Source organism: Thamnophis elegans, chromosome 4 (assembly GCF_009769535.1).
Source record: "Thamnophis elegans isolate rThaEle1 chromosome 4, rThaEle1.pri, whole genome shotgun sequence".
NCBI lineage: Eukaryota > Metazoa > Chordata > Lepidosauria > Squamata > Colubridae > Thamnophis > Thamnophis elegans.
This window is the reverse complement of record NC_045544.1, coordinates 134,618,662-134,644,091: the sequence shown is the minus strand read 5'-3', so window position 1 is coordinate 134,644,091 and position 25,430 is coordinate 134,618,662.

The following is a 25,430-nucleotide window of genomic DNA, read 5'->3' as shown; positions in this document are numbered from 1 at the left end:
CTGTGTGGACGTCAACTCTCAGAATTCCCCAGCCAGTTATGCTGGCAGGGGAATTCTGGGAATTGAAGTCCACAAACCTTAAACTTGGTGTGTGAAAAACACTGCATTAGAATATTAATTTGGGATGTGTGTGAGTTGTAAGAAGCTACAGACAGCTAGGCATTCTTTGTATTATACATCTTGCAAGAAGCCAGTTACAATAAATCAATAAATTCATATTTCTTGCCTTGATCCTGAGGATTGGGAGAGCTGGGAAACTATCAGCAGTTGGTGTGTGATTCAAGATGCCACTTTGTGAATTTTGTATGATTTTTCTCGTAATGCTGAGATGCTTAACCAAGGAACCCTCAAACATAATTTATTAAATATAAAATAGAATAGAATAACAGAGTTGGAGGGACCTTGGAGGTCCAACCCCCTGCTTAGGCAGGAAACCCTATATCACTTATCCAACATCTTAAAAACTTCCAGTGTTGGAGCATTCATTCACAACGTCTGGAGACAAGTTGTTCTACTGAATAATTGTTCTAATTGTAATCTAATGTAAATAGGAGCCAGCCGTGTGCAGCAGCTGCCCAAAAAGCCAACACAGTTCTAGGCTGCATAAACAGAGGGATAGAATCAAGATCACGTGAAGGGTTAATACCACTTTATAAGGCCTTGGGAAGGCCACAATTGGAATATGGCATTCAGTTTTGGTTGGCACGATGTAGAAAAGACGCGGAGACTCTAGAAAGAGTGCAGAGAAGAGCAACAAAGAAGATTAGGGGCCTGGAGGTTAAAACATATGAAAAATGGTTGCAGGAATTGGGTATGTCTAGTTTAATAGAAAGAAGGTCTAGGGGAGACATGATAGCAGTCTTCCAAAATCTCAGGGGCTGCCACAAAGAAGAGGGAGTCAAGCTATTCCCCAAAGGACCTGAAGGCAGGACAAGAAGCAATGGGTGGAAACTAATCAAGGAGAGAAGCAACCTAGAACTAAGGAGGAATTTCCTGACAGTGAGAACCATCAACCAGTGCAATAACTTGCCTCCAGAAGTTGTGAATGCTCCAATACTGGAAGTTTTTAAGAAGATGTTGGATAGCCATTTGTCTGAAGAGGTGTAGGGTTTCCTACCTAGGCAGGGGGTTGGACTAGAAGACCTCCAAGGTCCCTTCCAACTCTGTTATTCGATTGTATTCCATCACTGGATTGCTTGCACAGGTCGTAAATTGTGAAAAACGGTCATAGCTCACCTTTTCCAGCCCCATTGTAACTGGCTACTGAACGAACCGTTGTAAGTCGAGGTCTACCTGCAGAGAAGCACGCTGGAACGGATTTAAGAGTGAAAGCCCACCAAAGCAATAGAGACACGTTTGTCTTTCCTTAGTAAGTTGCTCGCAACGGATCGGAATATTTTCCCCCCACCTTTTGTCTCTCTCTTCTGATTAGCAATCCAGTCCACGAGTTCAGGCTGGCTGGGCAGGCCTGTTCTCCTGGCACGCATGAGTGCCCAGGGGCAGAGGCCGAGAGAGGAAACCCAGGAAAAACATCCCACTAAAAATCGCCAACAGAGTTATCGATAGCGACGGCAGCTGCCTATTGATTGACAGGGAAGAGAACACATGCTCTGCTTCGGGGTGACTGGGCTCGGTATCGACAAGCTGTATTGGCCATTGGAAATCTGATGGGAGCCAACGGCTACTGGGGGGGGGGGAGGGTGTGTGTGTATGTGTGTGTGTGTGTGTGTGTGTGTGTTTGTGTGTAGAGAAATGAGATTTGGGGCAGGCAGGGATGAAGGAGAAATCATGGGGAGGCCCTTGCAAAGACCGGGGGTCTGTAGAGATTCTCAGCCATCCAGGTCATGGTTGTCCCAAAGGTGATTTTGTTTTTTCCCCAAGACTTTCTGGTTTTGCTTTGAGGGTGTTTCGCTTCTCCTCCAAGCAGCTTCTTCAGCTCTGACTGGATGGTGGGGAATGGAAGGGTTTATACTCCTTGCAGACAGCTGGTCATTTGCATCCTTTTAGAAGGTTGTTGAGGCCCCTTGGAGGTTCATTTGTGTCCTCAGAGTCACCTGAGTGGTGCAAATGGGCGTGGAGCCTTCTTGGAATTGTTGAAAGGACGGTGTTGTGGACTGGAGATAGATGATGTCATATCCCTCCCCCTCTGTTGAGAGGGGGCTGCTCAGTTTTGACATAGATGGCTTCTTGGACCCTCTTTCAAACCAGCGGTCCTCTCTGTCCAAAATGTGGACTTTGCTGTCCATCAAAAGTGTGGCCCTTGTCTTTTAAATGTTCTGACAAGCCGAGGTGGCGCAGTGGTTAGGGTGCAGTACTGCAGGCCACTTCAGCTGACTGTTATTTGCAGTTCAGCGGTTCTAATCTAACCGGCTCAAAGTTGACTCAGCCTTCCATCCTTCCGAGGTGGGTGAAATGAGGACCCGGATTGTTCTTGGGGGCGATATGCTGACTCTGTAAACCGCTTAGAGAGGGCTGAAAGCCCTATGAAGCGGTATATAAGTCTAACTGCTATTGCTATTGCTATTGCTTTATCAAAAAAAGAGCCGAGGTGGCGCAGTGGTTAAATGCAGCACTGCAGGCTACTTCAGCTGACTGCAGGTCTGCAGTTCGGCTGTTCAAATCTCACCGGCTCAGGGTTGACTCAGCCTTCCATCCTTCCGAGGTGGGTAAAATGAGGACCCGGATTGTTGTTGGGGGCAATATGCTGACTCTATAAACTGCTTAGAGAGGGCTGAAAGCCCTATGAAGCGGTATATAAGTCTAACTGCTATTGCTAATGCTATTGCTATCACAGATAAAACTCCTGACTGTTAGACCAATCAATCAGTGGAACAACTTGCCTCCAGAAGTTGTGAATGCCCCAACACTGGAAGTCTTTAAGAAGATTTTGGAGAGCCATTTGTCTGAAACGGTAAAGGGTTTCCTACCTAGGCAGGGGGTTGGACTAGAAGACCTCCAAGGTCCCTTCCAACTCTGCTATTGTATTGTAAGTGGTCTTAACGACTCTCTAAAAAGGATGCAAATGACCAGCTGTCTGCAAGGAATATAAATCCTTCCATTCTCCCCCATCCAACCAGAGCTGAAGAAGTTTCAAAAAAACAAACAGGGTGTTTTTTCTTGTTTGTTTTCGTTTTCTCTCGAAGATGTTTCACTTCCCATCCAAGAAGCTTCTTCAGTTCTACGGAGGCTTCTTGGAGGAGAAGCGAGCCAAGCTCAGTGATTCAGTTCACAACTGTGACAAGGAAAGTTGTAAATTGGGGCAAAAACTACCCCCCCACAACACATGTTTCACTTAGCAACAAAAATGTTGGTCTCAATAATTGTGGTCCTAAGTTGATGTGCATCTCCCGAAAAACACAGCTTTCTTCTTTGGCTGGGAACAGCCCATTTGTCTGTGCCAAAGGTGGTTTTTTTCAAGAGGCAGTTGGACTCTTTTCTTTGAAGATTCCAAAATCCCTCTCACTACTTTTGAGCCAGGCGCCACCTGTTCTATGCTTATGCATTTGATTTTTCTTGCCTAAATGTAAAACATTCCTTTTCTCTACATTGAATTTCATTTTGTTAGATAGCGCCCAATGTTCAAGTCTTATCAAGATCCTTCTGTATCTTGAGCCGATCTTCTGGAGTGTTGGCTATTCCTGCCAGCTTGGTGTCATCTGCAAATCTGATGCGTTCTCCATGTGCGTCCTCATCTAAATCATTGATGAAGATATTGAAGAGTACTTGGTGTAGGAGAGAGCCTTGGGGTACCCCACTGCATACTTCCCTCCATGTAGATGCAGTTCCATTAATGACTACACATTGAGTGTGGTTGGTTAGGCAGTTGCGAATATCTCGTGGTGATGCTATCTAACCCACATTTTTCCATCTTATCAAATAGTAGGTCGTGGTCTATTTTATCAAATGCTTTACTGAAGTCCAAATAAATTCTATTCACAGCATTTCGCGGCTCCAATAATTTTGTCACTTTGGTCAAAGAATGCAATAAGATTTGTCTAGCATGATCTGTTTGTTTGACAAATCCATGGGGGCTTCTGGTTATGACTTTGTTGGCCTCTAGATGTTCTTAGATTTGTTGCTGGATGATCTTTTCCAAAATCTTTCCAGGTATTGAGGTCAGACTAATAAGTCTGTAGTTTCCTGGATCCATTTCCCCCCTTTTTTGAAGATGGGAACTACCTGTCAGGCCTGCATTTATATTCCTTTTAGAATTTTGGCCTGTCACACTTCCTTTTTTTCATTATGCTGTTTCTTTAAGTATAGTCGATGGGAGGGGGGAATAGAAGGAGTAGGGTTGTGGAATGTATTATTTTCATTCTTTACTAGAAGCCAAGGTCATCCTTTGTCTCCGCACTTTCACACCTGACCGGAAGCAGCTGGGTGGAGACGCCAGCGTGGAAAAAGAAGATTGGACCATGTGATGATTGTGGGTGTAGGGACAAGATCATGAACTTTTAACTGGGTGGAATTCTGATGTCATTTCCGGTATTAGGATTAACATAGATGTGCCTAAGATGTCTGTCTTATTAAATTGGAACAAAAAGGATCGTTTTGCCTTGGACTCTGATTTAATTCTGCATGGTACTTGGAACGCTGACACTACCCTGTTTCCCTGAAAATAAGACCTCCCTGGATAATAAGCCCAATTGGGCTTTTGAGCGCATGCGCTAAAATAAGCCCTCCCCGAAAATATTGCAACACAGCAGCAGCCACGCACGCTGCCTCCTGCACCTCAAAAATTATAAGACCTCCCCGAAAATAAGGCCAAGTGCTGATATTTCATCTGCCGATTCCTTCAGAACCTCTGGTCCTGGTGATTTGAACTCGTCTAGAGTAGATGGGTTTTCTCACCATTTTCTTGCTTATTTTGACTTGAATTCCTAATTTGCATTTTACAGTATTTTGGGGGGGGGGATAGGTTTGTCCTTTCCCCTTTTGTGTAAAGACAGATACAAAAAAAATATCTAAGTTTTGTCTGTTTTCTCCCTGCTGCTTGTCATCTTTTTGCCATTTTCTCCCATTAATGGGCTAGTGGTCTCCTTGACTTTTTCTTGTTTTTTACATGTTGAAAGAAGCTTTCTTTGTTATTTTTGACTTTTGTGGCAAACCTTAGTTCATTTTGGGTCTTAGATTTCCTGACTTTGCATCTTTGGGCTATTTGTTGATCTTCTGCTTTAGTTATGTGCCCCTCTTTCCCCTTTTAAAAACTTGTCCTTTTTGTCTTTCAGTTTATCAAAGAGTTCTTTGTGAAGCCATGCTGGTCTTATTTTTCTTCTTCTTTGCAATTGGGCTAGACTGGGCTTTTATAACCTGACTTTTCAAAGTTTCAAAGCTTCTTGGGTTGTTTTCCCCTAGAGGATTTTGATCCATGGAATCCTTTTCAAGCTCTCTCTAATTTTAATGAAATCAGCTCTCTTGAAGTCCAAAGCTTTAGTTTGGCTTCATTCTGTTGCTTGTTCTTGAATAAATGTTGTATTCTAAGAATGCATGGCCACTTCCTCCCAAGGTTCCTATTACTTTAACACCTTCTATCATTTCATCTCTGTAGTGAGAATTAAGTCCGGTATGGCTAACTCTCTAGCTCCCTTCTCTACCTTTCGGGAGACAAAATTGTCAGCTAAGGATTGTCAGGAATCTGTTTGATCTTCCATGAGGTGCAGAGTTTATCTCCCAGTTGATTTGAGGATTGTTAAAGTCCCCCATTACAATTGTGATGTGCTTCCAAGATACCTTAGTTAACTGACTAGCAAAAGGTTCCTCTATTAGCAAAAAGTTCCTATATTAGCAAAAAAATTCATCTATAGGTAGTCCTTGATTTAATATCAACCCTTAAGCTGACCTGTCCACAGCCATTTTGAGGCTTCAGTGCAGTGACGGGTGGCTCCTACCTTCGTTACCGTTTGTTGTGCATCGTCTGTTTGTGCATGCACCTGAGGTGCGGTATGCATGTGCCTGATGTGCACTGCGCACACATGCGCACTCCACCGCCCCACAACGAGCAGCTATTTGTCTGAGGTTGTGGGTGTGAAATTGGCCCGGTTGCCTTAAAAACAGGTAAGGAATGCGGGCGGGCAGGTGCGCCAAACGAGCCACCGTATTGCTATGGTGGCCGCTGCTCCCAACTCCTACTGGTATGGCCGTACCGGCCGGAACCCACCACTGGTTCAGGGTTGCCACACTGGCGCTGATGGATAGGAGGGGGGGGAAAATAGAGATAGCTGGGGTTTCATAGCCAAAATAAAATACTTTCCCCTGGGAACCAAGGACATTCTAACACCTGGCCAGGGAGAGGAGGAGCGATGTTACCAGGCGACTGGATGGCACCTTGATTGGACCATGTGGCTGATTGTTTGGGGAAGGGGAAAAACTTTTACTTTTAATTAGGTGAAAACCGCGGGAACCTTCAGAGACGGGTTTCACCAGAACTTTGCCAATATGATATATCCAAAAAAGTTATTATTAGGTAAGCTCCCCATTGGGAGAACGAGTACGTTCAGAGAAGCGTTGTGAGAGTGTTGTTGAAGAACATACAAACCAGCATACAGAGACACTGCAGTTTAAATTGGCTTTTACTTTTGTGAATATAGAGGTATCAGAGTCCATCAAACAGTCCAAGTCATACACGGATAATTCAGTCAGTCATCAATGTTTTTCAGTTAAGGGATAATCCAAATAACATAGTCCAGTATCATATAATCAGTCCGGTACTCAAAGTTTGCTAGCAGTTGCAAAACTTACAATAGCTCACGGCACTTTAACCATCAGCTTCCAAAACACTCAGATCAGATCAGCCCAGCATCTAAAAAAACAGAGAGCTAACAGTCATTCTGGCTCCCCCTTATGGCCGATTGAGGAAACAGCGACCAATCACATTTTACAGTATGATTTAAAGAAACAGGTATAGCATTGTTATCCAACCGTTAGATTACATTCCTAACAGTTATTCTTTGAGGAATCTACTTGCCTGGGAGGTTTACTTGCTATGGGTGTATTTCTTGGAACTCTGACACTTAAAACAGTTCGCTTAGTGACCATTTGAAGTTACAACATCACCGAAAACAGTTACTTATGACCGTTTTTCACACTTATGACCATTGCAGCATCCCCATGGTCACATGGTTTACATTTGGATGCTTGACAACTGACTCACATTCATGACCGTTACAATGTCCTGGGGGTCCTATGATCCCCTTTTGCGACCTTTTTACAAGCAAAGTCAAGGGGAGAAACCAGATTCACTTAACAACCATGTTAGTAACTTAACAACAGCAATGATTCATTTAGCAACTGTGGCAATGAAAGTCGTAAAATGGGGCAAAACACACTTAGCAAATTTCTCACTTGATAACATAAATTTTGGGTTTGATTATTGTTGTAAGTTGAAGACTACGTGTATTCCAAATGAAAAACATCCCTCACTATAGTACCGATAATGCTCAATTTACAACCATAACTGGACCAGCATTTTTGTTGCTAAGCAAGACAGTTGTTAAATAAATCACACCCAGTTTTATTTCCTTTTGACTCTGTTGTTAAGTGAATCGCTTCCATTGTTAAGGGAATCATACCATCATTAAGCAAATCTGGATTCCCCCCCCCCCCCCCCCAATTGATTTTGCTTGTTGGAAGCCAGTTGGGAAGATTGCAAGATTGTGATCACATGACCTTGGGATGCGGCAACTGTTATGGATACATGCCAGTTGTTAAGCACCCAAATTTTGATCATGTGACTGTGGAGATGTTGCGACCATTGTAAGTGCAAAGACTTGTAAGTTACTTGTTAAAGTTACTTTGAATGGTTACAGAATGGAATGGAATAGAAAATATGGAATGGAATGGAATAGAAAATATGGAATGGAATGGAATAGAAAATATGGAATGGAATGGAATAGAACATATGGAATGGAATGGAATAGAATAGAATAGAAAATATGGAATGGAATAGAATACAATAGAATAGAAAATATGGAATGGAATGGAATAGAATAGAATACAATAGAATAGAAAATATGGAATGGAATGGAATAGAATAGAACATATGGAATGGAATGGAATAGAATAGAAAATATGGAATGGAATGGAATAGAATAGAACATATGGAATGGAATGGAATAGAATAGAATAGAAAATATGGAATGGAATAGAATACAATATAATAGAAAATATGGAATGGAATGGAATAGAATAGAATACAATAGAATAGAAAATATGGAATGGAATGGAATAGAATAGAACATATGGAATGGAATGGAATAGAATAGAAAATATGGAATGGAATGGAATAGAATAGAACATATGGAATGGAATGGAATAGAATAGAATAGAAAATATGGAATGGAATAGAATACAATATAATAGAAAATATGGAATGGAATGGAATAGAATAGAATACAATAGAATAGAAAATATGGAATGGAATCGGATGGAATAGAATAGAATAGAAAATGTGGAATGGAATAGAGTAGAATAGAAAATATGGAATGGAATAGAATAGAAAATATGGAATGGAATCAGATGGAATAAAATAGAATAGAAAATGTGGAATGGAATGGAATAGAATAGAATAGAAAATATGGAATGGAATAGAATAGAGTAGAAAATATGGAATGGAATGGAATCGAATAGAATAGAAAATATGGAATGGAATAGAATAGAATAGAATAGAAAATATGGAATGGAATCGGATGGAATAGAATAGAATAGAAAATGTGGAATGGAATAGAATAGAGTAGAAAATATGGAATGGAATGGAATAGAATAGAAAATATGGAATAGAATAGAATAGAAAAGAAAATACAGAACGGAACAGAATATGGAAGGTAAGGGAAGATCAGAGAAGAGTTGGAAGGGACCTTGGAGGTCTTCTAGTCCAACCCCCTGTTTAGGCAGGAGGCCCTATACCATTTCAGACAAGCGGTTGTCCAATCTCTTCTTAAAAACCCCCAGTGTTGGAGCATTCACAACTTCTGGAGGCAAGTTGTTCCACTAGTTAATTGTTCTGTCAGGAAATTTCGCCTTAGTTCTAAGTTGCTTCTCTCCTTGATGAGTTTCCACCCATCGCTTCTTGTCCTGCCTTCAGGTGCTTTGGAGAACAGCCTGACTCCCTCTTCTTTGGAATGAATGACCATGAATGGTGGTTAAGTCAAGGACCGTCCGTCATCGAAACCCCAAACCCCACAGTCTTACCAAATGTAATATTTATCCAAACCTTCCCATTTCCACGGCTTGCCATGGCCTCAATTAAGCCTCGGAGAGGCCTTTGGAGTTTATCCACCCACACCGCCTCATTATCAAATAAAATAATTGCCCTCTCACTTTGTCGCCTTGATGAAGTTGTAAAAAGAAGATTTACAAGGTTATTAAAAGTGAGGGCATCCTCCCTCCCCCCCCCCCATCTCTTCCGAGCGAGTGTCACAACAGATGGGCATAAATTCCTTGTCGATTTCCGAATGCCACCTAGGGAATATTGTCAACTAATTATCGAAAACAGAAGACGGGGGTCTCCCTCTCCCTGCGTTTTCAGAGGCGCCCGTCCGCCTTCCTAACAGCTGAGGATTTAATTAGGGCTGATTGTCGTTAGCGTGTTCAATAGCTGCGCTCATTACAAAAGGCAGAGATCCAGTGATCCAGCATCGCCTGCAGCTCAGGGGGGTGGGGAATCTGGGGGTGTTCCTAATTAAGGAAGCAATTTATTTGTGCGAGCCGTGTATGTGTGCAGAAGTGAGCACTTGAGCTTAATTTTTTTTCAAGGGGAAAGGGGAGAGGGCTTTTGGCTTTTGTTTTGTGGAGAAGGTCGGGTGGGGGGGGAGGTCATCCTCGTGGGGGTGGGGTCCCTTGGCATGAGAAGAGGGAGAAGCAATTAGGTCATTAGCGACAGAGTTGAGATTGAATGCCCTTCAAATGGCCAGGCCTGGATCTCCAGGGCTCGTAAAAATGATGGTATTGATAGGTGGGACTTCTCCTCCAGGTTAGGAAGCCTCAGATCATCTTGGACCAGGGGTGGGTTCCTGCCAGTTCTAGTTCCACAAATCTACAGGGCCATTTAGAACCGGTTCCAGCTCCCTCTCCCTGCCCGTCCGGACATCATCAAGATGAAGAGCGAGAGGAGGAATTCTGGGAGTTGTCACTCTCACTCTCTCAGCCCAACCCACCTCACAGAGTTGTTGTGGGGAGAGTAGGAGGAAGGAGTATGCTTAGTGTTGTTTATAAAAATAATAAAAACAGGATACAAATAAATACATTAGTAAACAATTCCATAAATAGAACTCACAGTCACCTGGTGATTGGCCCCACGTCACTCAGCTGGCTTCCTTGCCTAAGGTGAGGCTAGAACTCACAGTCTCCTGGTGATTGGCCCAAAGTCACTCATCTGGCTTCCTTGCCTAAGGTGAAGCTAGAACTCACAATCACCTGGTGATTGGCCCAACGCCATCCAACACGGGCACACAAGCTGCATGCACGAGCCATGCGCACAAAAGAACCAGCAGTAATGCCAGCTGAAACCCAACCCTGTATACGGTCTCCCGCTTGAACAGGGGTGGGTTTCAAATTTTTTTAGAACCTCTTCTGTAGGAGTGGCCTGCTTTGTGGGAGTGGCTTGCCAACCATGTGACCTGGTGGGAGTGGCTTGGCAGCCATGTGACTGGGTGGCATGGCCAACTTGTAAAATGTGGTGAAACTCACTTAACAACGTTCTTGCTTAGCAACCAAAGTGTTGGCTCAGAAACTCTAGCATTTGAAAGCACACAAGTCTTAAAGCTGTCAAGTTACAAGACCTTTGCACCCCTAACCCTTTAGTTAAAAAAAAACAGGGGTATTCAAAGTTCACAGCTTTAAGACTTGTGGACTTCAACTCCCAGAATTCCTCCTCTCGCTCTTCATCTTGATGATGTGCAGACGGGGGGGGGGGGGAGGGAGCTGGAACTGGTTCTAAATGGCACTGTAGATTTGTGGAACCTCTTCTATAGAAGCTGTTAGAACTGGCAGGAACCCACTCTTGAGCAGGGGGTTAGACTAGAAGGCCTCCAAAATCCCTTCCAACTCTGTTATTCTCTCATTTCGTCACACTCAAAAGTAAATTTTGTCGAAATTTTTTGTGTGTGCCATTCATGGATTTTTTAGAATGTGTTTTTCTTCCTCCAAATTTCAGAAAGGTGGGTCAGGCTGCCAAGCTACATTTTTAAAAATGTGTGAACACAGCCAGGGAAAGAAAGGGTCGAGGCTGTGTGGGTACATTTGTAATTTAATGCCAGCCTTTGGGGTCATGCTGGTGGGAAAAAGAGGCTATTGTAAACCTGGATTAGAAATGCTTGTGTTTTGCCCTTTAAGGAGGAAAACGTTGTGATATCTTCAGGAGCTGGAGAACAGAGCAAGTAATTGTTGTGCAAATGTAGCTTGCGTTAAAAAACGGGTTTATCTCTGTGTTTTTTCCTGACCCTAGGCAACTTCTGCCGTTGAAATATATTTATATATATTCTTTCTATAATTCGCATGCTCTCCAGATTTTTGCCAGAGCGCAAAGAAAAACCTTGTATGGGTGGAATTTTGAATGGCTCCTGACAAGGATTTTGCACTCCCATGAAATTATCTTGGCATGCATAATTTCTCATTTTATCTCCTTCCCCCCACAAAAACTCTACCACATGTGTATCAATGGGGGTAATAACCACTTTTTACATATGAAAATAATATCATTTGTCATTTAATGCTGGGGGTCCAGCCCCTCCCTCCAACTTACACTCTCTCTTCCCGCCCCCAAGCAAATTGAACTGAACTAACATTTATTTGCACAAAAGAGACTTTATCTCTCCTAGGTTCTGGCTGTACATTTCCAGTCACAAAACCTTTGCGGGGAGAAATGTATGAATTCTTTCTACCCTTGTTCCTTCTCTCGCACTGGCTACGTGGAGTTGGAATGCTTCGTTTGCAAAACCTTGCCCTTCAAAATGTCTTGTAAGAAAGATGGAGGGGAAGATGATGACAAAATGCAGGTCTTTTGTCTTTTGGCACAGAAATGGAATAGCCAGGGGTGGGCTTTATTAGAGATGCCATTGCCAGGGTTACAAATAGCATCCAAAATTAAATCAGAGTACGAGGCAAAGTATTGCTCAAAGTTCCAATTTATTAAGAGAGCCATGTTGGCACATCTGGGAAAACCCAAATCTGAAAGCTTCCAGGTTTTCCCTACCCAGTTGAAAGTTCAAGATCTTGCCCCCACACCCACAAGCCCATCACATGGTCCAATCTCCCTCTGCCATGCTGGCAGCATCAGGCCTGCAGTTATATTCCTTTTAGGATCTTTGGCCTGCCACACTTTCTGTTATTTCACTGTGCTGTTTCATTGGTATAGTAGTTGGGAGGGGGGAATAGAAAGGAGTAGAATGGTGGAATGTGTTGTTGTCATTCTTTTATAGAAGCCCAAGGTCATCTTTTGTCTCCGCACCTCTGCACCTGACCGGAAGCAGCTGGGTGGAGATGCCAGTGTGGAAGAAGAAGATTGGACCATGTGATGGATTTGTGGGTGTGGGGACAAAATCATGAACTTTCAACAGGGTGGGAATCCGATGTAACTTCCAGAATTGGGATTCCACAGATGTGCTAAGATGTCTGATTTATTAAATTGGAACTTTAAGGATCATTTTGCCTTGGACTCTGATTTAATTCTACATGATACTTGGAATGCTGACAGGCAGTTCCACCTATCTAGTTCCGGCCAGGTGCAGAGGTGCAGAGACAAAGGATGACCTTGGCTTTCTAGAAAGAATGTTGTTGCGGCTACCTATCATCTAACTCCATACAATCCCCCCACCCATTTTCCCACAATAGAAAAAGGTATAGTAGAATAATAGAAAGTGTGGCAGGCCAAAGATCCGAAAGAAAGCTGCAGGCCTGACAATCATATTGGCACATCTGGGAAAACCCAAATCTGAATGTTTCCATATTTCCCCCACCCAAACGGAAGTTCAAGTCCCTGCCCAACATCCACATGTCCGTCACGTGATCCAGACAAAGAACCATCCCAACTGGAGATGCCTCCCAGTCACGCCACTCCAGGTGCAGGGCAAGATGTCCTTGACTCGTAGAGAAAGGAATGTTATTTTAACTATATCTACCCCACTCCACATAATCCTCCCTCCCAGTTTCCCACAGTAATGATTGTGGCAGGCTTGAAGCAGGCGTGGGTTGCTGCCAGCATTACTGCCAGTTCGGCACGCAACATTTTTTGGGCGCACGTGCCAAGCACATGCTTCGTGCACATGTGCATTTGCATCTAAAATTGTCTGCTCGTGTGTAAAATATTAAAAGGGGGTAAAAATACATTTCTGCAATAAATATTGTTCTGTGCCTGCGCAGAAGCGAAAATCAAGATGGCGCCGCTCTAGGAGAACCGGTTCGGGGGCGTGGCAGGCCTGAGTTGCTACCAGTTCAAGTGATCCAGGCTGCCAAGTTACTACCTATTCATCCAAACGGGTGCAAACCTAGCCCAAAGGCCCAATGCAAAAGATGGCTTCCAGGCCTGACACCTTGGACAGGTGAGTGTGCCAGACGATAAGCGCAGGTAAGGCAAAAGCAGATGATCATCTGTATCAGATGGGGCTCAGAGCATGTCTCTGTAAGAGAGAACCCTGATCTCTCTTAGTGAGAGATTACCTGGAAACACCAATGGTGTCTGGATATTATTTTGATGCGAGACTAGCTGCAAATCCTAGGCTTCCTTCGGATTTGGACATGGAGAAAAACAACGTAAAGGAAACCAGTAAGAAGCCAGTTGGATACTGCGGTCAACAACATTGTGAGAATGTGTCCACAGTCCTCCAGAGTGCCTTCAATTAGTGCTTTTCAACCATGGCAATATTCAGAGGGGCAGACTTCAACTTCCAGAATTCCCCTGCTGGCTGGGGAATTCTGGGAGTTGAAGTCCATACATCTTAAAGCAGCCTGGCTGGGGAATTCTGGGAGTTGAAGTTCATACCTCTTAAAACAGGCTGGCTGGGGAATTCTGGGAGTTGAAGTCCATACATCTAAAAGCATGGTGGCTGGGGAATTCTGGGAGTTGGCATCCACATATCTAAAAGCACGGTGGCTGGGGAATTCTGGGAGTTGAAACCCATTTTTCTAAAAGCATGGTGGCTGGGGAATTCTGGGAATTGACATCCACATATTTAAAAGCAGGCTGGCTGGGGAATTCTGAGAATTGAAATACACATATTTAAAAGCATGCTGGCTGGGGAATTCTGGGAGTTGACATCCACATATCTAAAAGGATGGTGGCTGGGGAATTCTGGGAGTTGAAACCCACTTTTTTAAAAGCATGGTGGCTGGGGAATTCTGGGAGTTGACATCCACATATCTAAAAGCATGGTGGCTGGGGAATTCTGAGAATTGAAATACACATATTTAAAAGCATGCTGAATGGGAAATTCTGGGAGTTGAAACCCACATATCTAAAAGTGTGCTGGCTGGGGAATTCTGAGGGTTGAAGTCCACATATCTAAAAGCATGCTGCCTGAGGAATACTGGGAGTTGAAGTGCACACAATTTAATATTTCCAAGTTTGAAAAAATTGTGTTGACTTCCTAATGCTGCAAACCTCTCATATGATATTCTTTGTAGGACAGGAATGTCTGCAGACTATATAGTCAATAAAGTTAAGAAGAAGGCCACAATGGATTATATATCAAAATATAAGGTTTTTTGCTTTTAATGATTGTGGGGTGTTCCTAGCATGTTCAGGTCCAATACATAGAAAAAGAGATGGAGCTTTATTTAATTATACTACCATGGTCGCCATCTTAGCAATAGCAGTTAGACTTATATACCGCTTCATAGGGCTTTCTGCCCTCTCTAAGCGGTTTACAGAGTCACCATATTGCCCCCAACAACAATCCGGGTCCTCATTTTACCCACCTCGGAAGGATGAGTCAACCTTGAGCCGGTGAGATTTGAACAGCCAAGCTACTGAACTACAGTCAGCTGAAGTAGCCTGCAGTACTGCACTCTAACCACTGCGCCACCTCGGCTCTTGACTTTTTTGGCCATGTCAGGAAGACTGAATGCCACCTTTTCAAATATAAACACCTCTGATAATTTGTATGAAATGTATATAGAGATAGGCCTCCACTTAGGACCACTGTTGAAAGTTCTAATGGACCTACCTCGGGGGTACTTAGAACCTAGATTCAAAGTCATGCGGCTATGTATTGTGACAGTTTTGACGTAAACCAGCATTCATTTCTGGTTTTTGGCAAAAACCACGGCCTCACCCAACCGTTGGTTCGCTTAACAACTGCAGCTGTTCCCTTAATGACTGCCACAATGGTTGTAAAAGCAGGTGAGTCACATGACCGACCTGTTTACAGCCTTCACGAGTTATGACTGTGATGAGGAGGCTCCAATAGGGTCTTAACTGTAGTTAATCACCAGGGTGGGCTTGAGGGAGGGGTCAAGCAAGTCAGAAGTCTTGAGTCCCTTGCTACTCACAAGATATCTAAGTCCAACCCACCTTGAATTCCTATCCTAACTCCCGCTAATTTCCTTTGACCATTAGTAGTCCAGATTCTTGCAGAGAGCTTAAGCTTGCAATAAATCTTCATACAGGTAGTCCTCGACTTATTAGTGACCGTTTGACATTACAACAGCCCTGAAAAAAGTGACAGGACATATGACTTATGACAGTGATGGCGAACCTTTTGGGCACCGAGTGCCCAAACCGGAATGTGTGTGCATGTGCGCCAGGGGTGGGTTCCTGCCAATTGTAACCACTTCTATAGAAGAGGTTCCACAAATCTACTGTGCTGTTTAGAACTGGTTCCAGCTCCCTCCTCCCCGCCCGTCTGCACCACGCTTGCCCCGCCCACCGCTCACTGATTGGCTGGCTCACCAATCACCCCGCCCACCTCTAAGAGTCCAATCTAAACCCCAAAGTCTTAAAGCTGTCAAGTTTGAACACCCGTGGGTTTTTTTTTTCTAAAGGGTTAGGGGTGTGAGGGTCTGGTAACCTGACAGCTTTAAGACTTGCACACTTCAGTGCCAGAGTTCCTGAGTCAACATGACTGGAGAAGGAATTCTGGGAGTTGAAGTCCACAAGTCTTAAAGCTGTCAAGTTTGAACACCCCTGGGGTTTTTTTCTAAAGGGTTAGGGGTGCAAGGGTCTTGTAACTTGACAGCTTTAAGACTTGCACACTTCTAACAGCCAGTCATATGCAGCAGCTGCCAAAAAAGCCAACACAGTTCTAGGCTGCCTAAACAGAGGGAAAGAATCAAGATAACGTGAAGTGTTAATACCACTTTATAATGCCTTGGTAAGGCTACACTTGGAGTATGGCATTCAGTTTTGGTCACCACGATGTAGAAAAGATGTCTAGAAAGAGTGCAGAGAAGAGCAGTAAGGATGATTAGGGGACTGGAGATTAAAACATATGAAGAACGGTTGCAGGAACTAGGGATGTCTAGTTTAATGAAAAGAAGGACTAGGGGAGACATGATAGCGTGTTCCAATATCTCAAGGGCTGCCCCAAAGAAGAGGGAGTTAAGCTATTCTCCAAGACACTTGAAGATAGAACAAGAAGCAGTGGGTAGAAACTAATCAAGGAGAGAAGCAACTTAGAACTGAGGAGAAATTTCCTGACAGTTAGAACAATTAATCAGTGGAACAGAAGTTGCCTTTAGAAGTTGTGAATGCCCCAACACTGGAGGTCTTTAAGAAGATATTGGATAGCTATTTGCCTGTAACGGTATAGGGTTTCCTGCCCAGGCAGGGGGTTGGACTAGAAGACCTCCAAGGTCCCTTCCAACTCTATTGTATTGTATTACAGTATATAAGGACCCCGGTTTTGAAAAGCTAATCAAGAGCCAAGAGTAGAATCTTACAGCAGTTTTTATAGTCAAGGGATGCCAGCTAAGTCCAAACCGGCTGAATGCCATCTCTGGCTGGATTGCTATGGAAGACTGTAGATCTGCCTTCTGAAAGAGGGAAGGGAGCAATGAACTTTTGAAGGTGGAGAAAATACGCTTCTGGCAAAGGGGAAAGTATAAGGGGAAAAAAACCCTCAAGGGTTTCCATCTTGACCTTGCTTCGTATAAGATTTTTTTAAAAAAGGCAAGTTGAGAGAAAATGGCAGATTCTGTCATTTTATTCTACAAAAGTGGGAGCCTTGGTGCCCTCTGAGCTTGGTTGTTTTCTTGCAGACCTTTCCCAACCCAATTACTTAACACAATCAGTGATCAGGGAGTGAGGTTGGTCTCTCTTGATATAAAATGGCTTGCCCTATCGGTGTCGGTGGGAGTGTACATCGGGGTTCCTTGATTGGGGTATTGTTTACTTCTTGATTATTTGTCTGGTGTTAACCTTGATTTTTATTTTTCCTTATCTGTTAATTGCTGTCGAAGTGGTGTTTTGGTCTTTTTGTTTCCTTTTTGCCTTTTTTGATTATCTCTCTTGAATGGTGTGTAGACATTGTTTATCTCTATGTGCCCGTTGATGGCTGATTTGTCTGCCATGCTTCTAGGAATTCTCTAGCGTTTTGGGGCTTTTTATATTAGCAATCTATGATAATAAAGGACATTCCTGGAATCTCTGATGCTTTTGTTTCTTCACCTCTCTTACCTTGAAGGATTGACAATTGGAAAAATCCATAGGATCTGTGAAGAAATACTGATTTCGTTGGGGCTGAGATGGATTCTGGAAGACTGGATTGCCCAGTCAGGGCCCAGAAGATTCTGGTGATCCTATTTAAATCTGGTAGATCCAATTCCCCCCATTCCTTTGCATCTTGTAATATCTTATATTTAAATTGTTGCTCCCCCCCTCTTCCTCTACCACACAAATTTAGATATATCCTCTGTCATTGTTTAAATGGTGCATTAGCTGTCAAAGAAGGTACTGTTTGAAATAAAAATAACATTCTAGGTAAAGCATTCATCTTAATCACAGGAATTCTCTCCAGCAGTGACAATTGTATTTTATCCCATCTAACATACCCTTTTAAACTTCATTCCATGTCTTAGCATAGTTATTTTGAAATAACATGCAATTCATATTTGTCCTAGTAATACCCCAATATTTTAGCTGCTTCTCACTATTGAAACCTGTTTTATTCAACAGTTCTGTTCGTTCTGGTAGCTTCATGTTTTTTGTTAACAACTTTGTTTTCTGTTTCTTAAATCTGAAACCTAAAATTCTTTTAATTTATTGATTAAAAATTCATTTCCCTTTAAAGCAGGGGTGTCAAACTCAAGGGTGCTTAGAACTGGCCCGTGGGGCTGCCCTGGAAGCTTTAAGGTGCTGGAAAAGGAAGGTTTTTTTTCTTTTTCTTACTGCAATGTTCTCCAATGTGTGCATTTATTCTCCTGTTCGTTTGTCCTATGTATGTTGCAGGACAGATTTTGCGTGGTATTTCATAGAACTCCATGGTTTTCTAGCTGGATTTTGTCTTTGGGGTTTCTTAAGATGTTGGCTATTTTTGGGTCAGTGTTGAAGGCTGTCTTGTTATTGTGTTTGTGGAGAATTTTGCTGATTTTATCTGTGGTGCCTTTGATGTAAGGGAGGAGGGCGATGCCGTTGTCCTGTTCTGTGTCTCGGTTTTTGGGGGGAGTCTCCCTTCGGATTAGGTAGGGTAATTGTTTTTCTTTGGAATCCGTTGGTGATTAATACGTTTGTGAGAGTGTGTAATTCAGTTTTCAGGTGGTCTTTGTTGATCTGTGCAGGGTGGTGATGGGATTGGGCATTTAAGTAGCGATTGGTGTGTTTTTTTCCGGTAGATGGTGTGTCCTAGGGAGTCATTGGGTTTTTTGTAGATTAGGACATCCAGAAAGGGAAGTTGGTTGTTTGCTTCTATTTCCATAGTGAATTGTATTTTGGGGTGTAGGCTGTTGCGATGTGTGAGAAAGTTGTTCAGTTTTTTTTCCCCGTGTGGCCAAATCACGAATGTGTCATCTACATATCTAAGCCAGAGTTTGGGTTTGGGTTCAGATTTATCTAAGGCGTTGGTTTCAAAATGTTCCATGTATAGGTTTGCGATGACAGGTGAGAGGGGTGATCCCATGGGTATTTATGTATGTGTGTGTGTGTGTTTGTATATAAATATAAATAATAATATAAATATAAATAACAATATAAATAACAACACAAATAGAGCCGAGGTGGCGCAGTGGTTAGGGTGCAGTACTGCAGGCCACTTCAGCTGACTGCTATCTGCAGTTCAGCGGTTCAAATCTCACCGGCTCAAGGTTGACTCAGCCTTCCATCCTTCCGAGGTGGGTGAAATGAGGACCCAGACTGTGGGGGCGATATGCTGACTCTGTAAACCGCTTAGAGAGGGCTGAAAGCCCTATGAAGCGGTATATAAGTCTAACTGCTATAAATAACAACATAAATGTATACAATTTACATACAATACATACAATACAACAATATAAATATAAATAACAATATAAATGTAAATGTAAATGTAAACGTAAATGTAAACGTAAATGTAAACATAAACATATAAGCAATTTCAATCAAACTCGGTACACGGATGACTTACTGTATTTTTTGGAGTATAAGATGCATTCCCCTCCCCATCAAAGTGAGTGATAATCTGGGTGTCTTTTATACACTGAATACAGCATTTTTGGCCTCCCGAAACTCCACCCGCGTTCGCAAAAATGGACATGCTTAGGCTTTGGGAGGCCTGCGAAGTGCTTCTGGGGGCTGGAGAGGGCAAAAACGAGTGAAAAATGGGCCATTTTTCACCTGTTTTTGCTCCCCCAGCCCCCAGGGGCACGCTACAAGCCTCCCAAAGCATATGTATGCTCTTTTGTTTGCAAAAAATCATTTTTCCCTTCCACCCCTAGGAGCACTTTACAGGACTCTCAAACTCTCTGCATGCGCCGTTTTTCACAAAAAATGAGGCATGCAGAAGGTTTGGGAGGCTTGCACAATGCAAAAACGTTTTTTAAAATTCACCTCTTCAAAATCTTGGTGCGTCTTATACTTTGGTGTGTTTTATACTCTTATACTCTGAAAAATACGGTACTCTCTGGAAACAAATACTATTGGGGGTAAGACACCCCTAAAACCACTCGGGGTTTGTGTTCCGTTAAGATACAGCTTGTTGTGCCTTAAAATAGAACAATTAATCCATAGAACAATTAATCAGTGGAACAACCTGCCTCCAGAAGTTGTGAATGCCCCAACACTGGAAGTCTTTAAGAAGATGTTGGGTAGCCATTTGTCTGAAATGGTATGGGGTTTCTTGCCTAGGCAGGGGGTTGGACTAGAAGACCTCCAAGGTCTCTTCTAACTCTGGTATTGTATTGTATTAAAATGACTTTTACTGTACTGCTGTAAAGTGGCTTCTACTGTACAGCACAGTGGAGTTGCCATGGTAACGGCTTCACAGTACTCCACAAGGGGGCTCTCTCTGGTAAGGGGGAAAATCCAACATTAGAAATTACATTTGGTCCAAACATTTTCCCCCTATAAATAAATACCCGGCCAATGCCAGATTATCAACTAGTATTCAATATAACAATTACTTATACCCTTCATGGAATATAAATTGTTTTTTAAATACAATTTTATAAAATTGTCTCCAAACTTAAAGATATTAAGTTTATATCTTCCAGAACTTTAAACAAGAAAGTCCAATTGTCAAAAACCTTCTCTACATCTAAAAATGTCAATGCAGCTGGTTTTTCATTCTCTTATCCCCAAATGTTCCAAAATATCCAACACAATTCCGACATTGCCTTCTAGTGTTCTTTTAGATAAAACCCCACATCGATCCTTATGAATAAATTCTTGCAAAACTCATGTCTTTCAGTTGAAAGTTGCTTTTGCAATTTATAATCAGTACTCAGTCACAATATTGGTCTATAGCAGTGATGGGATTCAGCCAGTTTGCACCTATTCAGGAGAACCGGTTGTTGGAAGAAATCTCCTTTTGATTTTTTCCCACTTTGCAGGGCTAATCCTGTAAGGAAGGCAGGAAGGAAACATTCTGGTGTTTTTAGCCTAATCTTTATTGCCCTGCTTACAGAAACTGCCTCTCTGGTTAACCCTTATTACATTGCAACAGCCAAGGCGAAGCACCCATCGATGTGAATGACATTGAATTGGCCACACCCACCCAGTCACATAACACTGTACCCCACCTACCCAGCTGGTTATTAGGACAGAAAACTGGTTGTTAAATTATTGGAATCCCACCACTGCTCCATAGTGAAATTTGTCCCTCTTTGTTGTGGCCTGCCAGAGGAAATAAAAGAGGAGCGAAAGGGGAGTGGGCTTTTGCAGGAAACAATTCGTTCGTTCGGTCCTTAGATTCGTTTCGGGAGTGTGAAGATCTGTCCAGTGAATCTCAGAGACTCTGTGCCAAGTCTTTCCTTGCACAGCACCTCATTTGGACAATATTTACATGGCAGCTTTCCAAGATAGATAAGGTCTGTGGTCATAAATTCACCTTTGAAAGACTGTTTTCCAGGCCTTGCTGAATGTGAATGAGAGGGATTCACATTCATTGAATAAAAGGGATTTTGTTAGGACCAGGAATCTGCCTCGTGGTTTTTGGGGAAGCCTCGGTCAGAGCACACTTTAGATATTAATGTTATTTTAGCATCTTTTCACGTCTCTTGACAATTTGTTAAAAATTTTAACAACTCGTTCAGAAAATGGGACAAGCAAAATTGAGAAAGGAGGGTTTTTTTCTTAAATGGTCTCACTTAGCGACAGAAAATTTGGGCTCAATTGTGGTCTCAAGTCGAGGACTAACGTGTATCGGGTGCAGTGTGAGGGAATTCTAGGGGAGACAGGGCCTTATGTAAAATCAGAGCGTGATCCTGATTGCCTCATTTAGGATTCCTCTTGAAGTCCATTTCCATCCTTTCCCTGGGCAGGCGAAATATCTGATTCTGGAGTGATTGGGGGAGAGGCAATTAGGGTCTCCAGCATAAAGGATGAAAGGCCATCACGGAATCTGCATACCTAAGGTGAGTAATCATGTCCTGTAAATAGTAATTGTAAGAGGGATGCTTATTGTGGGTCACTAACGTTTAACCTGCACAATCCTATCCAGTTGTGTGCAGTGCTCAACACAGCTCCAGGATGACACACTAAGCCTGAACCATGCTCTTTGCGGTTTAAATATTATGATTTTCTCTGCTGTTTTGCAAATACACTGAGTGTTTTTGTACTGGAGACAATTCCTAACCACATCAAATAAACCCTATTCTACTCTATTTCTATTTCTATTGTTCTGTTTTCTGTTCTGTTCTATTCCATTCCATTCAATATTTTCTATTCATTCTATTCTATTCCATTCCATTCTATTTTCTATTCCATTCTATTCCATTCCATTCCATTATATTTTCTATTCCATTCTATTCTATTCCATTCCATTCCATTCTATTTTCTATTCTGTTCTGTTCCTGGTTCTGGTTCTGGTTCTGATTCCTCTTCTCTTCTCTTCTACCCCAATTGTGCAGTTGCCAAATGAGGGCAACTGGCACAGACTGCCGAGAGGGGAGAAAGGAAGGAGAGAAGAAAGAAGGGAGGGAGGGAAGGAGGGAGGGAGGGAAGGAGGGAGGGAGGAGGAGGAAAGAAGGAGGGAGGGGAGAGAGGGAGGAGAAAGGAAGGAGGGAGGGGGAGGGAGGGGGGAAGGAGGGAGGGAGAGGAAGGAAGGAAGGAGGGAGGGAAGAAAGGAGGGAGGGAGGGAAGGAGGGAGGGAGGAGGAGAAAAGAAGGAGGGAGAGGAGAGAGGGGGGATAAAGGAAGGAGGGAGGGGGAGGAAGGAAAGGGAGGGAGGAGGGAGTGATGAAGTAAGGAAGGAACGAAGGATGGAGGGGGATGGAGGAAAGAAGGCGGGAGGGGAGAGAGGGGGAGGAAGGAAGGGAGGGAGGAGAGGGAGGGAAAGAAGAAGGGAAGGAGGGAGGAAGGAAGGAAGGTCCAATCTACATAGCTACGGAAGGGCTGCGCTCAATCACTGCAGGTGGAAATCCCATTGGTGAATTCTCACGGCCTCCATCCAAGGAAGATCCAGGGGCAAAAGACCCCCCGCAAAATTCTATTTTTCCAAGAATGCAGATTTTTATTTTTATTTTTTACTTTCTTTTTCCCTGCTCTTTTCCTCCACACCCAAGTCAGTGGAGATGCTGAGATTTATGCCTGGAAACCACTCATTCGTGGGTGCCTATGGAAGAAAAAAAAGCATTTAGGATAAATTCTGGTTCTGTTGAATTCCGAAGATAATATCTGTTTAATATCTGTCCCTTTTGGGGGGTTCGAATTTGTTGCAGAATCAGGAAGAGGAATGAAGGGGGCGGGGGCAGGGTGACATCTAAACGGCGATCAGTTACAATTAAAATTCCTGAAAGGTACAGGAAACTAATTGGAACCTGGATGAAAAATATAGTTATCATCACCGACTAATTATCTGGTGTCTGTGCTTGATTAATCTTGACTAGGTGTTAATAAGTTATGGGAGATGGGTTGTAACTTGTGAATCCAGACTTTTGGCCTGGCTGAGAAGGAATCTCTTAGGAGGAGCCCACATAAACACTCTGGCAAAGATGCTTATCAAGATTTTATAGCCGCTTTTAAGAGCGGAAAAATAGAATAACAGAGTTGGAAGGGACCTTGGAGGTCTTCTAGTCCAACCCCTTGCTCAAGCAGGAGACCCTATACCAGTGGCCCTAAATCTCTTTATTATCTGCATTCATTACTGAACAGAAGGCTAAATTCCCATTAAAAGTTTGTGAGAATAAAATTTTCACATTTTTTCCCCATCCAGGTTCACGAACCATCCTTAGAAATGCTCTATTTCTTCCTCCCCGCTGAAACACAGTCACAGTTTGGATCTTATTGCATTGTTTCTTTTTATGTTTTTCTTTTATTTTATATATTCTTCTAATTCCCATTTGCTACTGCTGCCCTCAGTTTGATGTGTGTTTCTAATTACCATGATGTATGTTTTGAAGTTGTTTTAGTTCTTCTTTAAAAAGCAATATTTTGCTTTTCAGAACTTTATGACTCTGCAACAGGTATTAGACTATGCTTAAGGACTCATATACAGGTAGTCCTCTACTTACAACGGTTCATATAGGGACCATTCAAAGTTACGACGGCACTGAAAAATGTGACATGTCCAGGGCTGACTTAAAAGCATTAGGGGCCACAGGCAAAGCAGAGTACTGGGGCACCTACTCACAGGAATAAAAATGTAAATGGTTGGTAAAATTAAACATATATTCATTTCGCTACAAAACCATGTGATCGGGCCAGCCCGCAAGCTGGATGAGTCATGCACTGGCCACGCCCATATAAGGCAACTGGCAGTTGGAACAGAGTTCTTTTCAGGTGGGGAGGGGGAGTAGAATGTCTAAATCCTTATCATCGGAGAGTGTTAATTACTGTGTAAGAAATACTAATGATCTGATGGTCCTTTTGTAAAATCCTTTCTTAGCGAGCACCTAGAAGCCGAGAGGAACATACATGCCAAATTTCAAGTTTGTAGGCTTTACAGTTCTGGAGATTCTGTGATGAGTGAGTGGTAGCTGGCTTTTATATTATTTTTTATTCACTTAACAACGGTGGCAAGAAAATGGGACAGAACTCACTTGAACGAATGTCTCATTTAACAACACACATTTGGGCCTCAATTGCGATCGTAAGTCAAAGATTACCTGTATGTGTGGTCAGTTGTCATATCTATACTTATGACCACAGTGTTGCTAAATGAGACAGTTGTTAAGTGAGTTTTGCCCCATTTTATGACCTTTCTTGCCACCATTGTTAAGTGAATCACTGCAGTTATCAAATTAGTAACATGGTTGTTAAGTGAATCCGGCTTCCCTCGTTGACTTTGCATGTCAGAAGGTGACAAAAAGGGACCACTTAAACCCGGGACACTGCAACCGTCGCAAATACGAATCAGTTGCCAAGCATCTGAATTTTGATCACATGATCACAATCATCAACACAGTCATAACTGTGAAAAATGGTCTTAACACATGGACCTGGTGGTCACTTGTCCATGCGCCCTATGAGCATAGCGGCCCCATACTAAATCAGTGTATGTTAACTCTTCAATGCACCTATCATATATATGAGCAAATTGTCAAACATCCGAATTGTCAGATCTGGAAGCCATCTGGCAGCAGAGTCGGACAGTGAGGAGGTTGGGGAGGAACATGGGCCAGTCCTGGAGGCTGGGGAAGGCTCGGACGAGGGCTCTGCGTCGGAGGCAGAGACGGAGCCGAGGCAGTCTAGCAGTTCTCAGCTGCCTTCGGACAGCAGTGAGGCAGAGGAACAGCTGGAGCCTGTTCCCAGTGTGCGCATGCGCAGAGCTGACAGAAGTAAAGAACAGCTAAGAAGTCAGGGTCAAATTGGGAATAAAGCCACAGGTGGATGGTGAATGGCCCCTCCCATAGGAAATAAAAGAGGAGCGAAAG